At 38.5% G+C, this 17,474-nt stretch overlaps 1 protein-coding gene across 50 annotated transcripts in view; it reads right to left on the bottom strand.

Moving 5' to 3' along the window:
• Positions 1-17,474, bottom strand: part of ZBTB20 (zinc finger and BTB domain containing 20) — an 846,735-nt gene that overhangs the window by 94,987 nt on the left and 734,274 nt on the right. The gene's annotated exons all lie outside the window — the stretch shown is intronic.

Here is a 17,474-nt window from a genome sequence, read left to right as displayed (position 1 = left end):
TCACTCATATTCATGTATATTCATTTGCTGATGAGATGAATGAAATTATATAATAAGCTACTAGACAAAAAGCTGCTATATATTTAAGGTTAGTCACATTTAGAGTGTCATGACCAATGAATGATAATAGTCAAAGTTCAACGCATTGTTTTCACTTCTTGGGTAGAATACAACATGGAAGTGACACTTCCTACTTATTGGCTTTTGCTCTAACCAAGCTCTACTCTAAGCAAGCCCTTTTCTTCCACAGTCAAAGGGAAACATTTCAATATTTGACCTTTGAATCAAATTTGGCATACTCAAATTTTATTTACCAATGTTTAAAATTCACCTAGGATTCAGTTGAGTCACCAAGATGCTTTTTTCAGCATTAAGCTTCCATGGAACACTCTTTAATCACAAAATTTCATACAATGGTACCCTGTGATTTCAGTTTATCTTCTCAACAATCAACAGTTTAACAATTATAAGTCTGTGGGTATTTATATTGTAGACCATCACTGTATCAGGTTCCGCTCTCATAAATTTTGCTAAGCATAAAATGTGTTTCAAAAATAAAATGACAAAAGTTAACAAAGAGGTGGATAACTTAAATTCATTCCGTCTGTTATATCAACCTTGGGATTCAGAGTTCCATAATTAATGGAGATGGGAAAAGCTTAAAGAGAGTTCAGGTCAAAGGTCAAAGAACTCTCCCTCCTTCCTTGCCTCGAATATTTTAAGAGGTGATTTGAAGAGCACCAAACCTGCAGCTAGCTGTTGAACAACCATCAACAGGAAGGTACTGGAACCCATCAAAAAAAGATACCCCACAACCAAGGACAAAGGAAAGGCCACAATGAAATGGTAGGAGGAGAACAATTACAATAAAATCAAGCCCTGCTGGGTGGGAAAACTGGAGAAAAATAATACCAAAGAAGTTCTCACACTGTTGTGAAGGTTCTAGGCCCTACATCAGGCTCCCAGCCTGGGATTTGGCCAAGAGACTGGGAATCCCCAGGGAATCTGACTTTGAAGGTCAGCCAGATTTGATTACAGAGCTTCCATGGGCCTACGGGTAACAGAGACTCTTGGAGGGCACAAACAAAATCTTGTGCACACCTGGACCCAGGGGGCAGGAGCAGTGACCCCACAGGAGACTAAGCCAGACCTGCCTGTTAGTGACTGAGGGTCTCCTGCAGAGCTGTGGGTCAGCAGTGGCTTCCCACAGGGACAGGTGCACTGACAGTGCAGTCCTGGGAGCCGCACTGTGGCAGGAGCCCTCTTGGAGGTCGCCAATAGCCCCACTATAGGAACTTATCGACCCCAGGACTGCGTGTCTCTGGCCAAACAACTAACAGGGAGACAGCACAGTCCCATCCATCAGCAGACATTTGGATTAAAGTTTTACTGAGAACAGCCCTGCCCATCAGAGCAAGACCCAGTTGCCCTCACAGCCAGTCCCTCCCATCAGGAAGATTGCACATGCCTCTTATCCTCATCCAGAAGAGGGCAGAAAGAAGAATTAAGAACTGCAATCCCATCAACCTCTAGAACTAATATCACAATCACAGAAAGCTACCCAGAGTGAAAAGAAATAAGATTATGTCCCAGGTGAAAGAACAAGACAAATCTCCAGAAAAACAACTAAATGAAATGGAGATAGGCAACCTCCCAGAAAAAAAAAAAAAAAAATCAGAATAATGATAGTGAAGATGATTCAGGATCTCAGAAAAAGAATGGAGGCAAACATTGAGAAGATAGAAGAAATGTTTACCAAGGACCTAGAAGAACTAAAGAACAAATAGACAGAGATGAAAAATACACTAAAAGGAATCAATATCAGAATAACTGAGGCAGAAGAACAGATAAGTGACCTGGTAGATAGAATGATAGATATCAGTGCTGCAAAACGGAATATAGAAAAAGGAATGAAAAAAATTAAGACAGCCTAACAGACCTCTGGGACAACATTAAATGCACCAATGTTCACATTATAGGGGTCCAAGAAGAAGAGGAGAGAGAGAATGGACCCGAGAAAATATTTGAAGAGATAATAGTCGAAAACTTCCCTAACATGGGAAAGGAAATAGTCAACCATGTCCAGGAAGCACAGAGACTCCCAGGCAGGATAAATCCAATGAGGAACACACCGAGACACATTGCAATCAAACTGACAAAGATTAAAGACAAAGATGAATTATTAAAAGCAACAAGGGAAAAAAGACAAATACCATACAATGGAAAATCCATAAGGTTATCAGCCAGTTTTTCAACAGAAACCCTACAAGCCAGAGGCAATGGCACAATATATTCCAAGTGATGAAAAGAAAGAACCTAGAACCAAGAATACTCTACCCAGCAAGACTCTCATTTAGATTTGATGGAGAAATCAAAATTTTCCAGACAAGCAAAAGTTGAGAGAATTCAGCATCACTAAACCAGTTTTACAACAAATGCTAAAGGAACTTCTCTAGGCAGGAAACACAAGAGAAGGAAAAAATCTACAAAAAGTAAACCTAAAACAATTAACAAAATGGTAATAGGATCATATATATTGATAACTACCTTATATGTAAATGGATTAAATGTATCAACCAAAAGGCATAGACTGGCTGAGTGGATACAAAAACCAGATCCATATATATGTTGTCTTCAAGACACTACTTCATACCTAGGGACACTGACAGACTGAAATTAAGGGGATGAAGGTAATACTGAAGGAACACTGAAGAAGGTATTTCACACAAATGGAAATCATAAGAAAGCTGGAGTAGCAATACTCATATCAGACAAAATAGACTTTAAAACAAAGACTGTTATAAGAGACAAAGAAGGACATTACATAATTATCAAAGGTTCAATCCAAGAAGAAGATATAACAATTATCAGTATATATGCACCCAACATAGGATCACCTCAATATGTAAGGCAAATACTAAAAAACATAAAGGTAGAAATAGACAGAAATGCAATAATAATGGGGAGCTTTAATACCTCACTTTCATCAATAGACAGATCATCCAGATAGAAAATCAGTAAGGAAATGCAGGCCTTAAATGATGCCTTAGATGAATTGGGCCTAACTGATACTTATAGAACATTCCATTCAAAAGCAACCAATACTAGCAATTCTCTAGGATTGACCACATGCTGGTCACAAAGTAAGGCTTGGTAAATTTCAGAAAATCAAAATAATACCAAGCATCTTTTCTGATCACACTATGAGATTAGAAATAAACTACAAGAAGAAAACTCTAAGAAACACAAACATGTGGCAGCTAAACAATACACTACTAAACAACTGTTGGATCACTAATGAAATGAAAGAAGAAATTAAAAAATACCTAGAGACAAATGAAAATGAAAGCACAATAGTCCAAAACTTATGGCATACAGCAAAAGCATTTCTAAGAGGGAAGTTTATAGCAATACAGTCTTACCTTAAGAAACAAGAAAAATCTCAAATAAACAACCTAACCTTACATCTAAAACAACTAGAGAAAGAAGAACAAACAAAACCTAAAGTTAGTAGAAGGAAGCAAATCATAAAAATCAGAGCAAAAATAAGTGAAATAGAGACAAAGAAAACAATTGCAAACATCAATGAAACTAACAGCTGGTTCTTTGAAAAGATAAACAAGAGTGATAAACCTTTAGCCAGACTCATCAAGAAAAAAAGGGAGAGGATTCAAATCAGTAAAATTAGAATTGAAAAAGGAGAAGTTACAACTGACTTCACAGAATACCGAGAATCACATGTGATTACTATGAACAACTGTATGCCAATAAAACGGACAACCTGGAAGAAATGGACAGTTTCTTAGCAAGGTACAGTCTCCCTAGACTGAAACAGGAAGAAATAGAAAATATGAACAGACAAATCATAAGCACTGAAATTGAATCCATGATTAAAAACTTTCCAACAAACAAAAGTCCAGGACCTGACAGCTTCACAGGTGAATTTTATCAAACATTTGGAGAAAAGTTAACACGTATCCTTCTGAAGCTGTTCCAAAAAGTCACAGAGGAAGGAAAACTTTCCAATTTATTTCATGAGGACACCATTACCCTGATACCAAAACCAGACAAAGATACCACAAAAAAAGACAAAGATACCACAAAAAAAGAAAATTACTGATGAACACTGATGCAAAAATCCTCAACAAAGTACTAGCAATCCATATCCAACAATACGTTAAATACATTGATCATACACCATGATCAACTAGGACTCATCCTGGGGATGCAAGGATTTTTTAATATCTGCAAATCAATCAATGTGATATACCATATCAACAAACTGAAGAATAAAACCCATATAATTATCTCAATAGATGCAGAAAAGGCTTTTGACAAAATTCAGCACCCATTTATGATGAAAACTCTTCAAAAGTGGGCATAGAGGGTACATAGCTCAATATACTAAAGGCCATATATGACAAACCTACAGCTAGCATCAAACTTAATGGCAAAAAGCTGAAAGCATCCCCTTTAAGAGAGAACCAAGATAGGATGCCCATTTTCACCACTTTTATTCAACATAGTTTTGGAAGTTCTAGCTACAGAAATCAGAGAAGAAAAACAAGTAAAGGGAATCCAAATTGGAAAAGAAGAAGTTAAACTGTCACTGTTTGCAGATGACATGATATACTATATATAGAAGATCCTAAAGATGCTAACAGAAAACTACTAGAACCCATCAATGAATTTGGTAAAGTTGCACGTTACAAAATTAATACACAGAAATCTGTTGCATTTCAATACACTAACAATGAAATATCAGAATGAGAAATTCAAGAAGCAATACCATTTACCATTGCATCAAAAAGAATAAAATACCTAGGAATAAACTTACCTAAGGAGACAAAAGACCTGTACTCTGAAAACCAAGATGCTGATGAAAGAAACTGAAGAAGATATAAACAGATGGAAAGATATACCATGTTCATGGATTGGAAGAATCAATATTGTCAAAATGACTATACTACCCGAGGCAATCTACAGATTCAATGCCATCTCTATCAAATTACCAATGGATTTTTCACAGAACTAGAACAAAAAGCCTCAAAATTTGTATCAGTTCAGTTCAGTTCAGTTGCTCAGTCGTGTCCGACTCTTCACAACCCCATGAACTGCAGCACGCCAGGCCTCCCTGTCCATCACCAACTCCTGGAGTTTACCCAAACTCATGTCCATCGAGTCGGTGATGCCATCCAACCATCTCATCCTCTGTCGTCCCCTTCTCCTCCTGCCCCCAATCCCTCCCAGCATCAGGGTCTTTTCCAGTGAGTCAACTCTTTGCATGAGGTGGCCAAAGTGTTGGAGTTTCAGCTTCACCATCATTCCTTCCAATGAACACCCAGGGCTGATCTCCTTTAGGATGGACTGGTTGGATCTCCTAGCAGTCCAAGGGACTCTCAAGAGCCTTCTTCAACACCACAGTTCAAAAGCATCAATTTTTCGGCACTCAGCTTTCTTTATAGTCCAACTCTCACATCCATACATGACTACTGGAAAAACCAAAGCCTTGACTAGATGGACCTTTGTTGACAAAGTAATGTCTCTGATTTTTAATATGCTGTCTAGGTTGGTCTTCCAAGGAGTAAGAGTCTTTTAACTTCATGGCTGCAGTCACCATCTGCAGTGATTTTGGGGCCCTGAAAAATAAAGTCAGTGACTGTTTCCACTGTTTCCCCATCTATTTGCCATGAAGTGATGGGACTGGATGTCATGATCTTAGTTTTCTGAATGTTGAGCTTTAAGCCAACTTTTTCACTCTCCTTTTTCGCTTTCATCAAGAGGCTCTTTAGTTCTTCTTCACTTTCTGCCATAAGGGTGGTGTCATCTGCATATCTGAGGTTACTGATATTTCTCCTAGCAATCTTGATTCCAGCTTGTGCTTCATCCAGCCCAGCATTTCTCATGGAGACACAAAAAACCCTGAATAGCCAAAGCAGTCTTGAAAAAGAAAAATGGAGCTGGAGGAATCAGGCTCCCTGATTTCAGACCATACTAAAAAGCTACAGTATTTTAAACAGTATGGTACTGGCACAAAAATGGAAATATAGATCAATGGAACAGATTAGAAAACCCAGAAATAAACCCATGCACCCATAGTCACTTAATCTATGACAAAAGAGGCAAGACTACACAATGTTGGAAAGATAGTCTCTTCAACAAATAGTGCTGGGAAAACTGGATAGCCACATGTAAAAGAATGAAACTAGACCATTTCTTAACCCCATACACAAAGATAAGCTCAAAATGGATTAAAGACCTAAATATTAGACTGGACACTACAAAACCCTTAGAGGAAAACATAGGCAGAACACTCTCTGACATAAATCACAGCAAAATCTTTTTTAATCTGTCTCCCAGAATAATGGAAATAAAAGCAAAAGTAAACAAATGGGACCTACTTGAACTCAAAAACTTTTTACAGCAAAGGAAAGAATAAACAAAATAAAAAGACAACCCACAGATTTGAAGAAAATATTGGCAAATGATGTGACTGATAAGAGATTAGTCTCCAGAATTTATAAACAGCTTATGACACTTAATAGCATCAAAACAAACAACCCACTCAAGAAATGGGCAGAAGACCTGAACAGACGTTTCTCTAAAGAGGACATACAGATGGCCAATAAGCACATGAAAAGATGTTCAAAATCACTAGTTATTAGAGAAATGCAAATCAAAACTACAATGAAATATCACCTCACACTGGTCAGTATGGCTATCATCAAAAAATCCACAAACAACAAATACTGGAGAGGGTGTGGAGAGAAGGACACCTCTTGCACTGTTGGTGGGAATGTAAATTGGTTCACGTACTATGGAGAACAATATGGAAGTTTCTTAAAAAACTAAAGATACAGCTACCATATGACCCTGCAAACCCACTCCTGGGCATATATCCAGAGAAAAATGGGGCCTGAAAAGATACATGCTCCCCAATGTTCACTGAGCACTCTTTATGATGGCCAAGACATGGAAACAACCTAAATGTCCATTGACAGAGGAAAAGATAAAGATGTGGTATAAACATATATATATATAATGGAATATTACTCAGCCATTAAAAAGAATGAAATAAGGCCATTTGCAACAACATGGATGGACCTAGAGAGTGTCTTACTGAGTGAAGTAAGCCAGACAGAGAAGGAGAAATATCATATGACATCCCTTACATGTGGAATCTAAAAAGAAATGATACAAATGAACATACTTACAAAATAGAAAGAGACTCACAGACTTAGAAAATGAACTTATGGCTGCTGGGGGAAGGCATAGCTGAGGTCTTTGGAAAGGTCATGTACACACTGCTATATTGAAAATGGAAAACCAGCAAAAACCTATTGTATAGCACCTGGAACTCCGCCCAATGTTATGTGCCAGCCTGGATGGGAGTGGGGCTTGGGGCAGAATGGAAACATGTATATGTATGGCTGAGCCCCTTCTCTGTTCACCTGAAACTATCACAACATTGTTAATTGGCTATACCCCAATACAAAATATTTTTGGTGTTAAAAGATTAAATTTAAAAAGTGATTAAATTTTAAAAAGACGTGATTTGATAATGGTTTTCAGCAAGATGATGTATTAATAGATGTTCTTCATCCATAATTCAGATCAAACATTTAAAAGGGGGGTTTAAGAAACATCAGGGATTTAGTTTAGTTATAATATTCTGATATACTTCAGGAGATATTAAATCCTCATATGAAAGTACTGTGATTTTCTATTATAAGTTTTATAATAGGTTTCCTAGCTAGAAGGCAGGGTAGGTAAACCAAATGAGACTTGGACTTTAGCTTTATAAAAAGGTTAAGAGTGAGTTATAGAGCTTATCTTGAAGTACTCTTTCATAAAGAGCACGTGTGATATGAGGACTGGTACTCCCTCTCCATGCTAAGTTGACTGCTGTCTCAGGGAACCAATCTCATATGCAATGTCTGATCCAAGTATTGATCAAGTCCTTATAAATGTTTGGCAGAGGTCATAGAAGCAGATACAATACCTATAAAACAAATAAGAAATGTATTTCCTTGTTTGCGTTTAAAAATGACATTTACTGATTTTTTTTCATTATAGTATTCAGCTGTGTGCAGTCATATTATAATTGTCATAACCTTACTTCAGGGACACATCTTTTAAAACAATGTATTATTCAGCAACCTTCAGTAAACATGCAATTTAGGAGTGGAAAAGATGCACACAGAGACAAGTAATCATAGATACAAAGCATGGCAAATTTCTGTGCTATGCACTTCACACCCCAACTCATCTCGCAGGGAAACTAGAGAAGGGGCAGAACCATTTCTATTATGATAATTCACAAAGGGAGGCCATATAGATATGCATGCAAGTCTCTCCCCACCTCTCCATTTACATGCCAGGATTTCAACTCTGCGACACTGAGTCCCTTCATTTAGCCAATTAGTCCTTCCAGCTTCATGTAATGCACGCCAAGAAGGAGAAATAGAAGTGCTGACGTTTACTGCTTTGAAAGTTGCTATTCTAATGCCAAAGCTGCCTCTTGAGCAATTTCCAGAATGTATTAACATGGGAGCAAAGCTCTATTCTGAAAGACATGGATCACATTATGCAGGAGAGCCCCCTTCAACGGGTCACAATCACACAGAATCTCCTCCATCTCTCTCAAGACCTTTACAGTTGTAGTTAGCATGGACTCAAGTTTATGGTCCTTACTCAGGCAAAACCTAGGAGGTCTTCCTGAAGAAAAGGGGCTAATTAAAAAATATGTCACAAGCAAAGCACGACATGTTTTCTGGACTCTAGCATTGGCCAAGTCTTTGCATGCCTGTACTGAAGAAAGCCAGTCAAGGTCCAAAGCAAACTAGCTTCTCAGTTTAGGTTAGAGTGTCATATTCTTCAGTTTCAGTTTTTTATTTTAAACCAGCTAAGTCTAGGTTCAATTTTAATTATTTTAATTCAATATGTAGCCCCTAGAATTTCCCCTCAATGTTAAGGATCAAGTTGAAAAGAGTTGATATTTTAAACAAAATATAAATATGCTTCTATACTTGCAAGACTGTGTAGTTTGTGCATCTTGTGCCTGCTTACACATGATCCTGATACTTAGCAGGCAATCAGAAGTTGCTCTGAAATACTAAAAACCATGCATTCCCCTTATTCTGTTGACCATCCTGGCCACAGCTGATAGAGTAATGGAGATTTCAACATCACCCTCTCCTTTTCTCTTATCAATGGATTTACACAAGTCAGTTTGTGTCAGTCTGGTCTCTACAAATTTAGCCTTTCTTTGCTTAACTCATGACATCCACAAGAAGTGACTGGACAGGTCCTTCATGGAGGCAGCACAGCACACGGAAGGAGCACATCACTGTGATCAAACACCCTTATGACCTAGTTCTTGTTCGTCTACAAGTTAGCTTTGTTTACATGACCACTTCTCTCTTTGAGGCTTCCTTTTTCCCCACATATAGAATTTGAGCATTGGCTAAGATGGCACTGCAACATTCCTTCAATTTCTTGTTTCTCCAAAAAGCTTCTCAAAAATGACTTCTTAGTCCTTTCTTCTGATGTTTAAAATCTTGGCTTAGTTTTATCCCTTCAATTGTTACTTCAACATTCCTTTACTATCTCCTAACTGAGTTGTCCCTTGAAAGGCATTATCTTAAGGTTCATAGTTTTTTTTTTCTTATATTCATGCATTTGAGGGGTTGATGCACACATTCATCTTTTCCTATAATCTGCCTCTTTTAGTTATGGTTAATTAAGTTAATTAGTCAACACTTCAGAATACCTTTGATTAGAAGTTCTGCTAGCACCTCAAATTCCCTACAGAGCATTCTCTCTTTCCTTTTAAATCATTTCGCTATTCAAATGCTACAAAACTACAGTCCATGACACCATCCAAAGCCCCAAACTTCTGCTAAACTTTCTGTAATAAAATATTTTGCTTCCATGTCCATCAACAAAAGAATGGATAAAGAAGATGTGACACATATATACAATGGAATATTACTCAGCCATAAAAAAGAGCAAAATAATACCATTTGCACAACATGGATGAACCTAGAGATTGTTATACTGAGTGAAGTAAGTCAGATAAAAAAAGACAAATATCATATGATATCACTTATATATGGAATCTTAAAGAAATGGTACAAATGAACCTATTTACAAAACAGAAGTTGAGTCACAGACATAGAAACAAACTTGTGGTTACCAAGGGGGAAAGGGGAGGAAGGATAAATTGGGAGATGGGACTGACTTACACACTATATATATAGGATAGATAACTAATAAGAACCTACTGAATAGCACAGGGAACTCTATTCAATACTCTGTAATTATCTATGTGGGAACAGAATCTGAAAAAGAGTGGGAATATGTGTATATATCGCTGACTCACTTTGCTGTACAGCAGGAACTAACACAGCATTGCAAAGCAACTATACGCCAATGAAAAACTAATTTAAAAAACCAACCAATAAATCTGAAAAAACAAACAAACATCAACTAATCTGGAATTTTTTTTTTTTTTGCTTCTTATATGCATGTAAGAATATAAAAAATTTCTTAAAATGATCTTAAACACGCATTTTTTACTATTATCTTTGGCTATCTCTTGATCAGGCTTCCCTGGTAGCTCAGCTGGTAAAGAATTTGCCTGCAATGCAGGAGACCCCAGTTCAATTTCTGGGTCGGGAAGATCCCCTGGAGAAGGGATAGGCTACCCACTGCAGTATTCTTGCCTGGAGAATCTCCAGGGACAGAGGAGCCTGGAAGGCTGTGGTCCATGAGGTTAACAAACAGTTGGACACGACTGAGCAACTTAAGCAGAGCATAGCACAACTCTTGATCACACTACACCTAGGATATGAAAATTGCCTCCTCACTCCAAACATCTTCTCAATGGTTTGATTGTCATAGTTCCCTTTTTAGTCCTCCGGAGGATTTCTATCCTACTTCAGATCAGTTATGAATTCCAGACTACCAGCACCAAAAGACTTTTATAGGTTTGCTCATTTAATCTCTCAGAAAATGGTGCCATGAAGGTCCCCCTATAGCCATTAAGGACATCTCCTTTGCCTTTTGGCTTCTTCCCATTGAGAATCGTTCCTTTATGTGGGAAAGTTCATCTCTGAATCTTTCCCGCACAAGCCTGCATCTGTGGAATAATTCCTCAGCACTGAAGAACATCTCTCCTTCCTTCAAATGATTACTTAAAGGCTGCTTCTGCTGGAGAGACTTTCAAGATTGCTGTCAACCAGTGGCCAATCCTCTTAAACAAGGTAAAAACCACTGCATCCACTTTACCACACTTTAAAAGATTTATTGTACTTTAAATGTATTTTATGGGACTTCCCTGGTGGTTCAGTGGCTAAGACTTCATGCTCTCAATGCAGGGGGTCCAGGTTCAGTCCCTGCTTAGGGAAATAAATCCCACATGCCAAAACTAAGAGTTCACATGCTAGCGCTAAAGATCTTGCATGCCGTAATTAAGACCTGCTCCAGCCAAATAAATAAATAAATATCAAAAAATAAATGTACATTATAATTGCTTATAAATTCCACTGATGGTAGGAAAAAATATAGTGGGTACTCACCCAATACAGTTTGATTAATTTGTTGCATTGCAACTATAGGTCTTAATTTTAAATAGTGTGTATATATATATATATATATATATATATATACTTTAAGACATATAAAGCTACTTAAGTCTCCTGATTTTTGGGAACTGTCAACTGTTATGCATGTGGTAGGCATCAGTAAACACTTGTTGAACTGGACTGAAGAGGAATCATCTTAAACAGTTTACTCTTGGAGGAGGGAGCAATCAGAAGACTATTAACATAAATATTCTATAACAGCATCTAAGTGTAATAAAAATAATACTCAAATGAGTTACTCAAATTTCTCTCATCCTCTTGATTATTTAATATTATATTTATAAAAATATATTTTTAAAAATAGCTTTGATTTTAAAACACTAAATTTACACACCAAGAATTAGACACTAGAAAAATCTCATAGTCTGATTTATTTCTCTGTAATATATCTGTCTTGAGAACATCAGCAGGAATACACCAAAGAAATATGTCCCTCACGGGATCAACTATATAAAAAGACAGAACACATCATCAGCACAAAAATCATTATCCATCTAATTTCTCCCATTCTGGATGGCTCCGGTGAGCCCCTCCATCATTACTGACTAGGGTTAAGATAGACCTTAATGGATTAATTAAACCAAAGTGGGACTGCACTGCAGACCAAAGAGGAGGAGATCCTGATACAGGGGAAGCAACAACCCTGTTCTTTTACCCAAATGAGTGAGACTTGGCTACTCCCAAGTGTTGTTCATTTGTACTGCAAAGTAGTTGTCTAAAAATAAGACTTGGTGCCTATTGTCTGGGTCTTCCCCTTAGCACTCATAAAAATCTAATACTTGGGTGCTTATCAAAAATTATCAGGTAAGAAATTAAATGTTAAGACTCTTCTTTTGCTTCAGGAAGGTGGGAGCATCTGAAAGAGAGGTAAAGTGACAGAGACAGTGTGCTCATTTTGGTCAGGAAGGCCAGGTTAGGAGAGGCTATTGTTGGAGTACTAGTGAGATTCTGAGTGCTGGCCAGGACACAGAAAACTCTCAAAGAGCTGAAAGGAAGAAATGCCCACCACAAAGTCACCATGTGTGTGTGTTATTCACTCAGTCGTGTCCGACTCTTTGTGACCCTATGGACTGTAGCCCGCCAGGCTCTTTTGTTCATGGAATTCTCCAGGCAAGAATACTGGAGTGGGTTGCTGTGCCCTCCTCCAGGGGATTTTCCTGACCCAGGGATTGAACCCAGGTCTCCTGCATTGCAGGCAGACTCTTTACCATCTGAGCCACCAGGGAAGTCACAAAGTCACAGGGACACACCCAAAGGCAGCTGTCAGTAATGGAAACCCTGAGAATTGCTCATTTAAAGAGGGTTTTGAAATTCAAATGTGAAAGGAGAAGATGTTAATCCAAAGGCACAATTTAGGGTCTTTTTCTGCTTGTAAAAGGAAGAGGGAAAAAAAAAACAACCCAGTAGTACTGTACCATACTGGCAGTTTACTCTTTCATGAACAAAATCAGCACATTAATGACATGAACACCTACTTTCCTGATGGGGACAATCACATAACATTAAATATGCTGGTATTATTAAAAAAAAAAAAAAAAAAGCAAAAAAAACAACAGGAACACGTCACTCTGGAAATGGTGAGGCTGACTAGGGCAGAGTGTCACCAATACCAAGCATATCCTGAGAGTCTAGAAAAGCATCTATGAAGCCATAATGAGCTGGCAGGCCTCTTTTCCACCAAAGAGTAAGTGTCCTTAAGGATTCCAGAAGTGGCGGTCTGGGCAGCTTTCAGTTTCTTTTTTGAAATAACAGGAGCAGGGCAGGCTCCTCTGGGGGTCAGGCTGGTCCCACCATGTTGAATGTCTGTGTCTAAATGATAAGTAATTGAAGTGAAAAGACACCAGTTTCAATAGATGCTCTGAATTTTAAAAGCAAGTACAAATTCCCAGCCCCTTAGTAGATTTCATTTGTGATTCCTGCATTAGGGGAAAAATTGGCACGAAGTTCAAACAATAATAGCATAGCTCTCAAAAAAACATGTCATTTCTTACTGGAGAGAAAAAAAATAGAATTATGGAGTTGAAATGTTTTCCTACCTTAGTGATTATTTAATCTAGTCATTTTGTAAATGAGGAAACTGAGGACTGGCCAGTGATCACAGAGTTAATTATACAGCCGGCAACTTTATCAGTAATGAACCTATAAGTAGGTTCAGGGCTATCAGTGACCCAATGGAACTGGGTCCCTCAACTGGGTCTTTCATTTAAACAATTATATAAAATCAATATATATACATACACATATATAAGTATACACACAGAGGGAGAGGTCTATTGATACAGGACAGGTATTTATACATAAAATATATTGCTGGACAGTAAAAACAGGATCCTGTGTCACTATCATAGTCAAGAAGTCACTGGCTAAATCTGTTTACTCAACATTTACTGAGCTCCAACCTATGTGTATTAGGAAAGTAAAAAAGGGTATGATTAGACATAGTTTGTGCTATTACAAAGAGTTTTACATCTGCAACACAATCACATAGAATAATCGAGTAGTCATACTTGTTCCCATTGGATGAATATAAAACCTAATCATTAGGTTTGAATCAAGAGAGGAAGAACCATATATTAGAGACTGGAAAGAATTTGGAATTTTTCTAGTACCCCAAATCTAAAGATCGAGCCATTGATTTCAACTGTTCTATGCATTTGGACATGCTTTCCCTTCAGAATCTACTCCAAATTCACTGCCCTAAGTAGCTCAGAAACAGGGCTCTTGAGGCCTGGCTGCTCTGCTCCTGCCCCGTCTCTGAGAGGGTATTTAGGTCAAGGATGAGGGTGGAGCTGGCGATAAAGCAACAAAGAACCTGGCTGAGTTCTGAGTCTATTAGCTCCAACACACTACCTTATCTCCGAGTCATTTTGCTTACAGTTATAGCTTAGTATATAACACAGCAGAATGATTTCCTTTGTGGTGAACAAAAATTGATAGGCTAAAACCTAATATGATTGGTTCAAGTAATCTGGATATGGAGAAAAATTACTAACAGTAAGTTTAAGACCAAAGAAGTGATCAGATCACCCAGGCATTTCTCCTAAAAAGAAGGGAGAAGAGGAATAATACATATAAGTGTCTACCATGTTTCAGACACTATGTTAGGGGGTTTACATGTATTATCTCATTTAATTCTGACAAAAACCTTCCAGAATAGAAGCTACCATCCATTGTTCTTCAGGTGAAGAAACTGAGGCACAGCAAGACAGTGGTTTAATCAGCCTCACAAAGTAGAAAGTGCTTTATGACACTCCTATATGGATCTAAGTTTGTCCAGCTAGAAAACTTGTATTCTTTGCCAAAGTTTGCTAAGAGGGAAACCCAGAGGTGAAACAACTATGAATGCCATCAGAAAATATTTTTAATGACTGCTATACACTGCTAAAATTTACATAAATACAAACACACATTTACTACCACCTTGACATTTAAGCATGCTAGCACGAACAAACTGACATTGGACCCACCAAAAAAGAATATTATATGTAGACAATTCAAATGACTCATGTACAGAAGGGTATTTTTTTCTAGCTATAGAAGACAGTCTACCTGACACTGCAAAGCTTTTGTGAAACTAGTGCTTAAAAACAAATGAATAAAAAAAAACCCCAAACTCTTTCAGTATTAGAAAAACATGCACAATTCCCACAAAAATCTAGCATAATCAATTCTCCAATAATTGCCAATGATAGGGATTTTTTTTTTTTCTCGAAAAAAATTTAAAGGTGAGCACATAGTTAGTGCATAAAGGATTCCTTTTCAATCCAGGGTTGACATTATCACTGCCTCTGCTTACCTTGTCTTCGTAAAGTGTGGGAAGGGAAAAAGGTTTGAGTTTTTCTTCCACATATGAAGGCTTAGCTGTGGGGAGAGGTTGTTTAAATAAAAACACCGAGTTTCTTTCCTAGTGGTAGGCTGGGGCATCAGGAAATTCTCCTCCCCGCTGTGCTCCACCATTCACACACACACACACACACACACACACACACTCCAGTTCAAGCTTGAGGGCTAGAAAAAGAAAGAGGGGGCAAGAAAAGTGGGGAAGGAAGAGAGGGGGGCATAGGAAGAGTTGCTAAGGAAGTAGTGCCGAGCTCCAGAGTGCTCCAGAAAGTGAAAGTATGCGAAGAGCCCGCTTAGAAGCTCTCAGCTCCTAGCTCTCCAGGGATGGCTCTCGCAGAGCATCAGCTGCAGAACTCAAGCTTTCTGTGGCCAGGATGGCGCTGAAAGAAGGAAGACGCTGCGCAGGGGCTTTCCAGCCCTCCCACCCCACATTGTAAACAAATTTATACTCGAAATACTGTAACTTCCCAGGGTATATCCGAATGCAAGGAAGAGGTGCAACTAAGATGAAATGTGACGTGAGAACCTTTTTATTATTTACTATGTCATGATTACTTATTTAAATTATTATTTATCGACCGCAATCTCTCATTGCCAGTTGATAATCATGATTGACAGCATGTCATTTTAATTACTTTATGAAAGAAACAAAAAAGGAGGCACTGAGGTGGACAGGGATTGTACTGCCATAATAAGGGCACATGACCAATATCCCCAAATCAATAGCAAAAATGTTGATGGCTTGGTCCTGAAGTCATAGGGGTTTGTCTGCTTCTTCCACTGTCAGAACCAAAGGTGAAATTTAAGGTGTGATAGGCCCTCAACAGATGGTAATGATGGCTACTGCTGTTAGTCTTTTTTGAATAAAATTCACAGCTGGGATTCCAAAGATTCTCCCATGCTGGAACCTGCATTCACATTAGCTTTTCTGAGGTGGTACACACAGGGGAGGGGAAGGGTGGAAAAGAAAGCATCCTCGTCTACCACCTTGACCGGGGTGAGGTGAAGGCCATGGAGAATAACAGGAGGTGCAGTCGGCTCTCTCTTAGACAGACAGCAGTTGGTGGGGGGGATTCACACACTTGTATTTTGCTAATGTAAAAGTCCCAGTGGAAACATTAGCACTCAAAGACATTAATGTGGATTTGGGACACTCCCTGAAGGATTTTGATTCCATTAGAAAAAAAAAAAAAAAAAAAGACAGTGACAGATATAATCCTGCTTTGATATGTTTAATGCCATTTAAAGAGAAACTGCACCCATTTACCTCAGGCCGGGACACTGTGAGTTCAAAAAGTGAAATATCAGTTCTCAGTGCAAAGAAAAAGCTTGGAAAATATTATGTGAAAATTAATTTGGCATGCTTCTTTGAAATTTTAGATTTCTGGGATGAGCAAATGGGTACAGTTTTCTTTTAACTGTTTTTGAACACCATGTGTTGAGAAGAAAACAACAGAATGGCAATTGCTCATCCAAAATGCTAACTTGTGGCATGGCACAGTCAAGATGGCCTGCCACAGCCAAAAAGCAGGTGTATGCTATGCCTCTCACTTCAGTAGCATGCACGCCACATGTCCCTGCGTTCCGCAACCTCTTGCATTTGCTTTTGGAACCTTTCTGAGCGGGGACAGTAAACATGACTCAACAGAACGTCGAGCCTGGGACGGCTCCCCTGGCTTTCTGCGAGACAGACTCTCTGAGAAAGAAGGGAGGCAAAACTGGAATAATGTATCTAATTTGGAAGTCTGTGACCTAGCATGGAAACGACTGGTTTCACATCATTTTGTGTGGCTGAGGTGTAGGATCAAATCAGGTTGGAGAGTAATGGTGACGCTTTTGCGTGGCCGGACAGGCTCTAAGCAATCGGCTGTCTCATTTGGGCAGAGGACACAGTGAATGCACCTAGGTCATGTGTACCTAATGTAAAAGCTTGGAGTAATAAACCCTTCACCCCTCAGGTCCACGCAGAAGATCAACACATATGAT

The sequence above is a fragment of the Dama dama genome, chromosome 19 (assembly GCF_033118175.1).
Source record: "Dama dama isolate Ldn47 chromosome 19, ASM3311817v1, whole genome shotgun sequence".
NCBI lineage: Eukaryota > Metazoa > Chordata > Mammalia > Artiodactyla > Cervidae > Dama > Dama dama.
The sequence above is the reverse complement of the archived record's forward strand: the minus strand, read 5'-3'. Positions and strand labels throughout refer to the sequence as shown.